Source organism: Urocitellus parryii, chromosome 4 (assembly GCF_045843805.1).
Source record: "Urocitellus parryii isolate mUroPar1 chromosome 4, mUroPar1.hap1, whole genome shotgun sequence".
Lineage (NCBI taxonomy): Eukaryota > Metazoa > Chordata > Mammalia > Rodentia > Sciuridae > Urocitellus > Urocitellus parryii.
This window is the reverse complement of record NC_135534.1, coordinates 100,551,946-100,564,554: the sequence shown is the minus strand read 5'-3', so window position 1 is coordinate 100,564,554 and position 12,609 is coordinate 100,551,946. Positions and strand designations below refer to the sequence as shown.

General features: G+C 36.7%; 1 pseudogene; it reads left to right on the top strand.

The window, feature by feature from the left end:
* Positions 1-207: 207 nt before the first annotated feature.
* LOC113185423 (bax inhibitor 1 pseudogene) lies at positions 208-933 on the top strand (annotated as a pseudogene).
* The last annotated feature ends 11,676 nt before the right edge of the window (positions 934-12,609 follow it).

Genomic DNA, 12,609 nt, shown 5'->3' with positions numbered 1-12,609 from the left:
TGTTTTGTCGAGTTCCTCAAAAAATTCAGCTAGTATTTTGTTTGGGATTGCATTGATTTTATAGGTTACTTCTGGAAAAATTGGAGTTTTACATTTTCTACCTTCTTTATGTCTTTTAGACAAGCTTTCAAAAATTCAATAGGTTTTAGTAAGCACATCTGGGGTTAGAAGAGTCGGAAGGTTCCTGAGAGGCAGATTCAGAAGAGTGGTGGCTGTTACTCAGATTCTGGAACCATGGACAGATTTGACCAGAAGATCAACTTTGATGCACTTAAAAATTTCACATACTATCTTGAGACAGTAACACTTGAAGGAGGTCTATGCCAAATTTTCCCTTTGTATGTTTTTGGAGATTATGGGGCCTGTGTTTATGTGGGCACTCATTTCATTCAGGTGGATCTGCTCTTTGTGTTGGGGTCCCTGGGATTAATGATTTGGCTGATGGGAACACCTTGAAACTGTGAAAATGAGCAGAAAAGACTGGGACTTCAGGTCAGATTTGCTCTTCTTACAGGAGCTGGCCTGGGCGCTGCTCAGCTGTGCATTGCTGTCAATCCCAGCATCCTTCCCAGGCCTTCATGGGCATAGCAATGGTCTTCACCTGCTTCCCCCTGAGTGCACTTTGGGCCAGGCACCTCTTTCTGGGAGGTATCTTGATGTCAGACATAGCCTGATGATTTGGTCTTGCCTGGGGAAACTTTCCTTTGGATCCATTTGGCTTTTCCAGGCAAAACTCCATAGGGGCTAGTGGTCATGTGCGACTTTGCCCTTTTTGATAATCAACTCATTATTGAAAAGGCTGAAAATGTCAATAAGGATTATAACTGGCACTGTGTTGATCTCTTCTTAGATTTTGTTATTCTCTTCCAAAAATTCATGATGATTTCTGGCTATAAAAAAAAAAAAAGACAAAATGAAAGAGAAGTGAAATGACCATGCAGCCTTTCCCAGTTCGACTTCCTCTCCCTCCACCTCTCAGGTCCTCTTTGCACATGTTGTAGGTGGCGTGTTCTGTGATAATGAAAAGCATCAGAAAAATTCATGTGCTTTGAGGTTTTCTCCATTTTGATTTTTTTTTTGATTAAAAAAAACTGATTATCAGATTATAGTTTGGAGTTTGGCTTCATAAAAAAAACTTCAATACGTTTTAAACTTTTGTCGTTAGAAGCAGGTGCATTCCTTATTAGTTTGTTTCCTAGATGTTACAGATTTTGTTGGTATTGTGAATAATGTCTTATTTTCCATTTTTAAAGTGTTTGCAAGTCTGTATAAATGCTGCTTTTTTTTTTTTTTGTAGATGGGTCTTGCATATAGTCACCCTGCTGAACTCTTATTAGATCTCAGTGTGTCTTTGCATCTATAGGGATTCCTCATTCATGAGCATGTGATTTGAAAATCATGAAAGTTTGATCACTTTCCTTTTAACCTAAATCCTCTGATTGTTGTTATCCTAAGTTTTAGTATTAACTGGGATATCCAGAAGTTGGGATAGTCAGTATTTTTTGTGTTATTTCTAGTCTTCTCCATTTTTTGAAAACAGAATGCATTACAATTCATATTATACATATAGAGCACAATTTTTCATATCTCTGGTTGTACATAAAGTAGAGTCATATTGAATATAATATTTGCTGTATATTTTGAGTATGGATACTTTACTAAATTAAGGGAATTAATTACCTTCCATTCCTATTTTAGTGAGGGGTTTTATTATTGATATATGTGAAATTTCTATCAAGTGATTTTCTGGAGTGATTGAGAAAGCATTTGATTTTTTTTCTCCCTATGGATTATGTTAATAGATTTCTGTTGTCATGTGACTTTAACGTTACCAGAATAAACCTCACTTAATCATAATGCATACTTTTTATATGCTAGTGAATTCAGTTGACTTATATTTTAAGATTTTAGGATCTGTAAGTGAAAATGACTGTTGTATTATTTTCTTCTCCTATTCTTGTTAAGTTTTGAATTAATCAATACTAATTGAGTAGAATGAGTTGTGTAGTTTTCACCTTTTTTCTACTTTCTGAAACATTTTCCAGATTGGAGTAACTTGTTCTTTGAAATATCATTTGTAAAACCACCTAGCCTAGGGACATTTTTTCCCCTTAGAGTTGGGGAAGTTGTGTCTTTTCTGTTGTAGTTAACAATTTCAATTTCTTTGTGCGTATGTGTGGTTTTTAAAATTTTTTTTTAAATTTTTTAATTTGTTATATATGACAACAGAATGCATTACAATTCATATTACACATATAGAGCACAATTTTTCATATCTCTGGTTGAACACAAAGTAGAATCATATCCTTCTTGTTTTAATACATGTACTTAGGGTAATGATGACCATCGCATTCCACCGCATTTTCTATCCCTATGCCCCCTCCCTTCCCCTTCTTCCCTTTTCCCCTTTGTTCTAGAGTTCATTTAATCTTCTGCCCCATCATATTATGAATCAACATCCTTAAATCAGAGAAATCATTTGGCATTTGGTTTTTGGGGATTGGTTAATTTCACTTAGCATTATATTCTCCAGCTCCATCCATTTACCTGCAAATGCCTTGAGTTTATTCTCTTTTAATGCTGAATAATATTTCATTGTATATATACCATATTTTCTTTATCCATTCATCTACTGAAGGGCATCTATATTGGTTTCACAGTTTAGTTATTGTGAATTATGCTGCTATAAACATTGATGTGGCTGTGTGTCGCTGTAGTATGCTGTTTTTAAGTCCTTTGGGTATAGACCAAGGAGTGGGATAGCTGGGTCAAGTAGTGGTACCATTCCTTTTTCAAGGATTCTCCATACTGCTTTCCATATTGGCTGCATCATTTTGCAGTCCTACCAGCAATGTATGAGTGTGCCTTTTTCCCCACATCCTCGCCAACACTTATTGTTGTTTGTGTTCTTAATATCTGCCATTCTGACTGGAGTGAGATAAAATCTTAGAGTAGTTTTGATTTATATTTCTCTAATTGCTAGAGATTTTGAACATTTTTTCATATATATATATATATATATATATTGATTGTATATTTTCTTCTGATCAATGAGGTGAATAGAGAGCTTATTAATTGAGAATAAATTCTTACCACAGGCACGTCAGATAGAGCACTAATCTCTTGAATATATAAAGAACTCAAAAGTCTTAACATACACACAAAAAACCCCCCAAATAACCCAATCAATAAATGGGCCAAGGAACTGAACAATTTCAGATTCTTTGTGGTTTGTTTATCCTCATTTTTCTTTGGCCAGTTTTATATTTTTCTATCAATATTTCTATTTTGTCTTGATTTTCATTTTATTAGTGAATATTTGTATACATAACACTCTTTTATGACTCTTCAAGTTTTTTCCTTCTTTTATTCTTAATTTTTATATTTTTGCATCTTTTTTATCCTTGATCAGCTTCTGCTGAAGGTTGGTACATCATCACAATCTTTTTGAAGGTCCATTTTGGGTTTAATTACTCTTATCTATTTTGTAGTTGATGCTGCTGTTGTAATCATTCTTTTTAAATATTTTTAGTTGTTGATGAAACCTTATTTATTTATTTGCAGTGTTGAGAATTGAACCCAGTGCCTCACACATGCTAGGCAATAGCTCTACCGCTGAGCTACAACCCCAGGTCCTGTTGTAATCATTATTGTATTGAATTCTGTCCTCAGCTTCACTTTCTTATTTTTATGTATTTGGTCTGTTTTTCTTTCTCTAACATCTTCAGCTGAAACCTTAACTCATTTGCTTTTGATAGTTCATTTTTTTCTGGTAAATGTATTTAGAGCCAAACTTTCATTCTTAGGGTTGGTTTTGCTGTCTTTCTAGATATCTGGCCTGCCTTTTTTTAATCATTATCATTCATTTCTAAGTATTTTATTATTTCCATTATGTTTTCTTATTAACCCAAGGATTATTAGCATTTTCAGATTATAAGTATTTAATGATATTTTTATTAATAATTCCCAATTTTATTCCTTTGTATTATGATAATAAAGTATATAATGATCATGGGGCAATTTATTGAAGTATTGAATTTCTCACTGTGATCTGATAAATGCTGATTTTTGAATGTTCTATGTATGCTCAAAAATGTGTTTTTTCTTCTTATTGACTGATAATTGTAAAGTTCTCCTATAATACGTACTTTGAGTTTATGAACCAAACTATTTAAATCTTCTTCATCATTGCTTATATTTTGTCAGCTTGCTCCATCAGTTTCTTAGATGGTTGCAAAAATACTCTAACTCCAGTTGCTATGTGTTTCTCTCTCTACTTCTGTTAGTCATTGATTTGGCATTGTGCAGCTACGTGTTTATGTGCATATATATTCATATTGTTATATCTATCTGTATGATTGCCTTTTGCCTTGAATTCAATGTTGCTTGATAGTAAATTTGTTCCTTGTTTTTATTTGGCTCAAAATTGCCTCAAATATTTTTTCTATCATTTTACTTGTGACTTCTCTGTCATCTCTTGTTGAAAACATATTGCCAGATATTACTTTAAACAACAGCAGACACAGTGTCTATCTTTTGATTAGTGAGTTTAATCGGATTATGGATAGTATGGGTTTCCTAGAGTCACCATAACAAAATACCACACACTGGGTAGATTACAATAACAAAACTATATTTCTGGCTCCCAGTTCTGGAGCCTAGCAATCTGAAATAAGGGTGGCAGAGCCATGCTCACACTAAACTCTTTAGGGAAATTCTCCCTCACCTCTTCCTAGCTTCTGGTTGTTTGCCAGAAATCTCTGGCATTCCTTGGTTTGCAGGCACATACCTCCAGTCTCTGTCTTCATTGCCAATGATGCTCTCCTTGTGACTCTGTATTCATGTGGCACCTGTGTATTTCTATAAGAACATCAGTCCTATTGAATTAGGAGGCCACCCTACTCCAGGGTGACTTCTCCTCCTCCTTCTTCTCCTCCCTCTCTCCTCCCCCCCCAAACCCAAGGACTCGGGCATGCCAGGCAAGTGCTCTACCATTGAGCTATCCTCAGCACCATGACTTCCTCTTAATGACATCTGCAACTACCCTATTCCAAGTAAGGTTACAATCTAAGGTATTAGGGGTTAAAAATTCAATATATTTTTTGGAGGGACACAATTCAATTCATAACCTAAATTATGTAAATAATTCTATATTAGGATTTATTTCAGCTGTCTTATTTCTAGTTTATACTTAACATATTTTACTTTTCTCTCTTTCTCTCTTCTTATATTTTATTAGATAGAATTTTCTTCTGAGGACTTGAAAATTTTGAATTTTATTCTTTATATTCTTGGTAGTTAAAACTAACTCTAGCAATCATATTTGTGCTTATTTTTTCTCATTAATCCCATCCAGTATTGTATGTGTGTGTATGTGTATGTATGTGTATATCTATCTATATAGAACAGATGAATCTATATCCCCATATATTTATTGATACAGATCTATCTGTTTAGATAGATATGAATATCTTTTGTGTGTGTGGCATTGGGGATTGAACCCAGGGGCACTTTACCACTGAGATACAGCTCTAGCCCTTTATGAAACAGGGTCTTGCCAAGTTGCCAAGGATGGCCCCAAACTTCCCATCCTCCTGCCTCAGCCTTTCAAGTCACTGGGAATCTAGACACGTGCCACTGTTCTTATATATTTCTTTATAACAAAAGACGTATCTCACCTACCTCTGGCTTCTCCTCATAGCCACTGTGGTTCATTCATTGCCCATGGCTTGTCATGCTGGAGGTGCACAGGTTTTATTTCTAGGTGGTGTGAGTGCTTTTGTACTCTCTGTCCCTCCCTGCTCTCCTTTTCTCTCCTTCCTTCTTCTTCCCTCTTTTTTTTTATACAGTACTTGAATTAACTTTTTGATGTTATGAATTCACACTCATTTTCTTTTTGTAGCTCTTTGTAGCATCATGAATTTATTTCTCTTCTAACTGGAGTACATTCTCTGGAGTGTTTTCAAAGAGAGTTTTGTGTGTTAACTAGTTCTTTTATGCCGGCAATTACTTTTATGGCATCCTCTTATTTAATTTTTTTCTGAATATAGATTGGAGGTTTGAAGTTCTTTAGTACTTAGAAAATATTATGCACCTGTCTTTTTGCCTCTATTGTCACCGTTGAACAGAAGCTGCATGTCAATCAGATTCTTATTCCTTTATGAGTGATTGTCTCTTTTTCGTTGGCAGCTCGTACAATTTTGCCTTTTTCTTTGTGTTTTTAAATTTTCATATAATGTGTTTTATTATATTTATCTTACTTGGCATTCCTTGAGCCCTTTCATTCTGAGGTCTTTCATCTTTCCTAATCCTGGAAATTTGGGGGTTATTTTTTCTTTGACATTTCCCTTTCTTCACTTTTTCTTTGCTTCAAGACATCCTATTGTACAGGGATGACACTTGTATTTTATTCTTCAGAGCTCTGAATTCTGTTCTTAGGGGAGGAGAGCACTCTCTGGGCTTGCTGATCTCTTGCACCTGCTGCCCCTGCTCTTTAGCAGCCAGGCTCAGTTGCTTCCTTGGTGCTTCTCACACTTATTCTGTGAGAATCTGGAGCTGCTGTCTTTCTATCCTAAAGGGGCCAAGGAGGGTCACAACCAATCCAGAAACTTTGATGGAGCATAGATCACCGCTCAAAGGCCCCCTCCCAGTGTGGTGCCTGACCCTCTTCTGCTATGAGCTGCCCCTTCCTCCCCACATCAGATAGAAACCACCCTTTGTCTCCCTGGAGCTCCACAGTCTTATTGAGGCTTCTCAAATCTCTGCTTTCCCATTTACTTCTGAGCTTGGAAGAGAGGAAACTCACAACCCATTTGCAACTCCACACCTCCACCTACTGTGCTACCTTTAACTTCAGAGTCTCCTGTGCCCCACCCCAGCCCATGTCTGGGGAAAGATTATCCACATCTTACCATTGCCTCTTCAAGCAACAAGGATGTATCTTCCTTTGGTCTACCAAATTAGTAACTGCTTTGTCATCTGCTTTTCATCCTCAAAACTCTTCTAAAGGGTCTGTTCTACTGTTGACTCCTCTTCATTTCATATTATCTGGGTGTCTAGACTTTCTTCCTGCATTATCCTCATGTTCATGGTATTTCATGAAATGGAGAAATAGGAGCACTTGGCTATCAAAGCATGTTTAAACTGAAGTCTTCCAAAAGGAAATATTTAGGCAAACAAACTGATTTGCAAGTTCATGTTGAAAAAAAATATGAAACAATAAGCAAGAAAAATTGGAGAAAGAGAAGGAACTTGATCTATTTTAACATATTGTAGAGCTATAGGAAATAAAGCAGTAGAGTACTGGCAGCAGAAAAAAAAATATTACAATAAAGTGAGGTTTGAGAAGGAGAAGCACACAAGTACATTTGGCCCTCTGCACCTGTATTCAACTAACTGACGATCAGGAATATTTCAGTTGATGATGAATCGTATATACAGCAGTGCTTAACTAATCACATCATAGTTGCCTTTTTATGTAAATTCTAAGATATGTGTGATCTGCACCCTTATGATATTCATACAATGACAAAATGGCCTAACAATGCATTTCTTTTAATTTCCATTATTAAAAGATTTATGACTGTATATGGGAAGATGTGCATAGATTACATGAAAATACTATATGCCATTTTATATAAAGACATGAACATCCATAAATTTTGGTATTTTCAGAGTATTCTGAAACCAATCCCACACAGATACTTAGGATAACTGACTGCTCATGAATATTAATGAGTATTTCAAATCTGTAAGGAAAACATGAACTTTTCAATATCTATTGCTGGGTCAACTATCTGTCAGTTTAAAAACAAAATTAATGTGATCTTCTATTTTGGGTTGAATTAAAAAAAGATTTGCACCTGAACATATTCAATAGAATTTGCATCTAGTACCCATGAATGTGACTGTGATGGTTAATTTTATGTGTCAACTTGGCTAGGCTACGGAGCCCAGTTAGATGGTCAAAGGCTAGCCTGGATGTTGTAGTGAGGGTATTTTGTATAGGTAGTTAACATTACAATCATTTGTCTTTAAATAGAGCAGATTATCTTTCATAATGTAGGTGAGACTCATCTGATCTGTTGAAGGAAAAAAAACCTGATATTTTCTGAAGAAAAAGGAATTCTGCCTCAAGACTGTTAATATAGAAAACTGCCTGTTTCCAGCCTGCTGGCCTGCCCTATAGGTTTTGTACTTAAGACTGTAACATCAACTCTGACCTGTTTCCAACCTGCCACATTTTGGATTTGCCGGACTCCATAATTGCTTGAGCCAATACCTTAAAAATCTCTCTTTCTACCTACCCCATCCACACCTCTATGTCTCTAGAGAATCCTGATTGTTACAGTATGAGTGATGTTCTTGAAAGAAGAAAACCACCATGTGAAGACAGACACACAGGGAGAATGACAGAGATGGAGATTGGAGTGATGTGGAAGCAAACCAAGACATGCCAAGGATTGCCTATCACCACCAGAAACCTAAGATGATGCAAGGAGGGTGTTAGGTTTGAATATGAGGTGTCCCTGGAAAGGTCCTGGGTACGTGCAGGAATGTTAAAATGTGAAGTGATTAGATTATGAGAGCTGTAACCTCATCAGTCCATCCTAGTTTGAATGGACCAAGTGGGTGCTAACTGCAGACAGGTGGAGAAAGACTGGAGGAGGTGGGTCCTGGGGTGTTCCTTTGGGGTTTCTGTTTTATCCCTGTTTCTCAATCTTCCTCTCTCCCTCCTTCCTTCCCTCTTTCTCTGCTTTCTGGCCACCATAAACTGAGCAGCTTTCCTCCACTAAACCCTTTGGCCATGATGTTCTGCCTCACCTTAGGCCCAGAGCAACGGAGTTGGCTGATCTCTGAATCCATGAGCCAAAATAAACTTTTCTTCCTCTTAAGTTGTTCTGTCAGGTATTTTGGTCACAGCGATGAAAAGCTGACTTGTTCTACTCAGAAGATTCTACTCAGAGTCTCAGAGGGAGTGGTGGCCCTGTTGTCACCTTAATTCTTAATTCTTCTACCTTCCAGAACTGTGAAAGAATACTTTTTTGTCACCCAGTTTGTGCTACTTTGTTACTAAGGAACTAATGCAACCCCTTACCTAATATCACATGTAGAAATTCACTCCAGAGGGATTAACGGGTAAATGTGTATACAAAAACTATAAAATTGTTTGAATAACAATAAGGATAATATGCAAGTTGATTGCTGAGCGTCAGGCAAGTGCCCAGGGACCATATCTTTGTTTTGCAAATAAGCAAACAGGCATGGAGCCAGCAGGAAGATCTCAATCCAAGAAGTCTGAATTCAGATCTGCAATAAGGGGGTGGGGGGTGGGGAAGTAATGGCAAAGGGAGATCTCTGCTAGGAAGGATACAAAATCAAAAGAAGAAAAATTGACAGCTTAACTACAGGAAAATTCAGGAACTTAATATAACAAAGGCAACGCTGGGAGAAAATGTTTTCAAAATATCTAATTGACAAAGAAAATAGCTACTATAAATCAGAGGAGAAAAATCAAATAGCCTAACAGTCAGTGACTGAGGACATACAGAGACAATAAAAAGAACACACATACAACGACCAATAAGCACATATTTAAGCGCAAAAAATCAGGAAAATACAAATTTAAACAACATGCTCCTCTTTGCACTTTAGTTGTAAAGAGTAACATGGTTGATAATGCTCAGATTTACCAGAGGTATTCTCCTACACTATTTGTAGAATGATAATTTGATCAGGACTTCAGGGTACATAATTTCACAAAGCATAGAAAAATTAAAAATGTACATACCCTCAATTCAGCACCCCCCCACCCCTCACTCCATATGAACGCTAAAATTCTACATCAGTCAGGGTTTATGATTGCAAAAAGCAGAAATGCATTCTGGCTGACTTAAGCAGAAAATAAACTTAATGGAAAAAATATCTGGCAGTTGTTGGAATTGATGGAAAGGCCTGGTACCCAGGTTCAATCATGTAGCAGGGACAGTGTTGATTGAGGAGCTGGTGACACAGTGAAACTCAGCTCAGGAGTGTTTTATGTGACCCACTGTGATTCTATGTGACCACTGGCTCTGTCACCACTAGAACATGTGGTCACTCCTTCTTTACTCTGTCATCACTGCAGCTGCCCCCAACAGACTCCAGTTGTCCTGGGGCTTTTGCCTCAATCTTCAGATTCACAACCCAGGTGAATTCTGATTGGTCAAACCTAGGTCACCTATTTTTTTTAAAATTTTTTAGTTGTAAATGGATCTTTTATTCTATTTATTTATTTATATGCGGTGCTGAGGGTTGAACCCAGGGCCTCACACATGCCAGGCAAGTGCTCTACCACTAAGCCACAACTCCAGCACTGAGGTCACCTATTATGATCTGGTACTAGGGCCCTTCTTTTTGCTTTCAAAATACAGGTGGGAACCTACTACTCTTACAGATTTATATCCAAAATGGGAAGAATATTTGTATGAAGAGTAGCCGAGGCCAGAAAATACCTATGAATGGATCCATTATTGTGATTACCCAGGATTTATCTACTACAATCACTTAATTATATTTACTAACACTCCCTTACCAAAAAAAAAAAAATCTGGCTATCATCCATATATTCCTAGTTATAAACCAAAGCCCTAAGCTTCTTTCTAAAGTGAGAAAGCCCAGGGTCCCATCAATTACCACATTCAGATCTTCAGCTGGGAGTGTCCCATCTCCAATTTTTACTACTCCATCTCTGTGTTCTATAAACTCTAGTGCTAGAACCAGCTCAAACCAGGAATTCTGTGAGTGGTCATTAGACACACCCATAAAAGAGTTAAATTATATACACTTACTATTAAAAGCAAAAGTAGTAAATAGTTAAAACTCATTACTTTCTAATTATTTTACTACATTTTATTAGTATCTAAGCTCTTGAGGTCATCTACATCTATTGGATTACAGTTCCTAGTAATTCTCATTACATAATTGTTTCATATTATTATTATTTGTTCATGGTAGGTGTGGTAGAAAGAGGAGACAATCCAATTTAGCCAGAACATCTCTGCAACTCTGTTTAGGGATGTCATGTTAGTGGCATGAAACTGGCCATAGTGGAGTATTTATTCCACAAGAATTGTTAAACACTACAAATCAAGATATATTTGTTTTTGGATAGTTGGCTAGAGTTAAAGGTGATAGAGAAAATGTTAATAATGGCCATTAAGCTTGAAAATGCATCATGTTTACAGCTGGTACATTTTGAATAGAACAAAAATTGAGTAAATATTCTCTGGTATTTGAAAACTTTTATCTGATTCAGCAATGAAATTTTTCATTCTGTTTACAAACAAGTGAAGTCTAACATACATCTTCATTTCTTTACTTCCATCTTATTTGTTAACAAAAATGAAAATATCTACTAATACTCTAATCAAAAAACACTGCTTCATTAACTGCAATCAGAGATTGGCTATGTACACAAGACTTTGGCAAAAACCAATAAAAGCCATCTTTGAGAATCATTTGGGGACACTGGAATTATAAAAAATATTGCATATCATTTATAAATTGTGTGCAATACATTCTTTTTATTAGTATAATTTATAATGAGCTTAGGTATGCATGTATTTCATTAAAAATGTGCCAACCCACCAATGCCGCTGGATTAAATTATAAAATTAACCACGACCACGACCACCATCATATCAATATAAATGAATCTTTTCAATATAATTAAAAAACTTAAATTCCTCAAAATTACACATGATAGTCTGTATAAATTTAAAAGTAATTTTAAAACCCAAATACTTAAAAGGACATAATGTATATTTACAGTTTTTGCTTATTTTTTATTTGGGTTGTTATTAAATTTTAATTGTTGAGTTATAATGTTCTTTATATATTCAGGATTCTGATAAGAACTAGCTCTTATTAGGTTTACAAATATTTTCTCCATCCTGGGTTCACTTTGATGACTCCTTGACATTTTGCCTTATCCTCTTTAAATCTGAACTAGAAATCTCCCTGGAAGTAGATTTACTCTTTAGTACAAGTTTCAGGGCTCTGGGGGAAGCCAAGAATCTCAGGAGGGAGCAGTCAGTGACAGTTTAGTCTGAGGGACACAGCTGTGATCAGGTGAATGATAATTGAAGTTGTATTCGATCAGGAGCCAATTTTGGTATCTGCAGAGATTCACTGTGACTATACCCAGAGACTAGTAATGCCTTGCCCTAGCCCCTTTGGCCCGCTGCAGGTTCAGATCCAAGGGCAGAGTCTGGAGTGCTGGATGTGGGCAGGGAGCCTTTCCAAGCAACTCATGCCCAGTGGCACTGCAGCAGGGTCAGGACAATGCTGCAGGCTGTATTTCAGCCAGGAAAAGTGTCTGCTTTCCTCTGCCCAGGCCTAGATCAGTCTGAACAACCTGTGGCCAATGCTGCTTTTGTGGTTTGGCTAAGAAGCTTTGCTGCTAAATACATCAATCTGTTTCCTCTGGCAGATGTGTGTTTTGAGCACCTGCCAGCTTCTCCTGGCTAGGCAGGGGTTTCAGGATGGATTTTTCCTAAGGTCTCATCTTGAAATCACCCAGAAAGAGCAGAATGGGATGTTGGAGGGCCTTTTGTTCCAGTGTTGTTT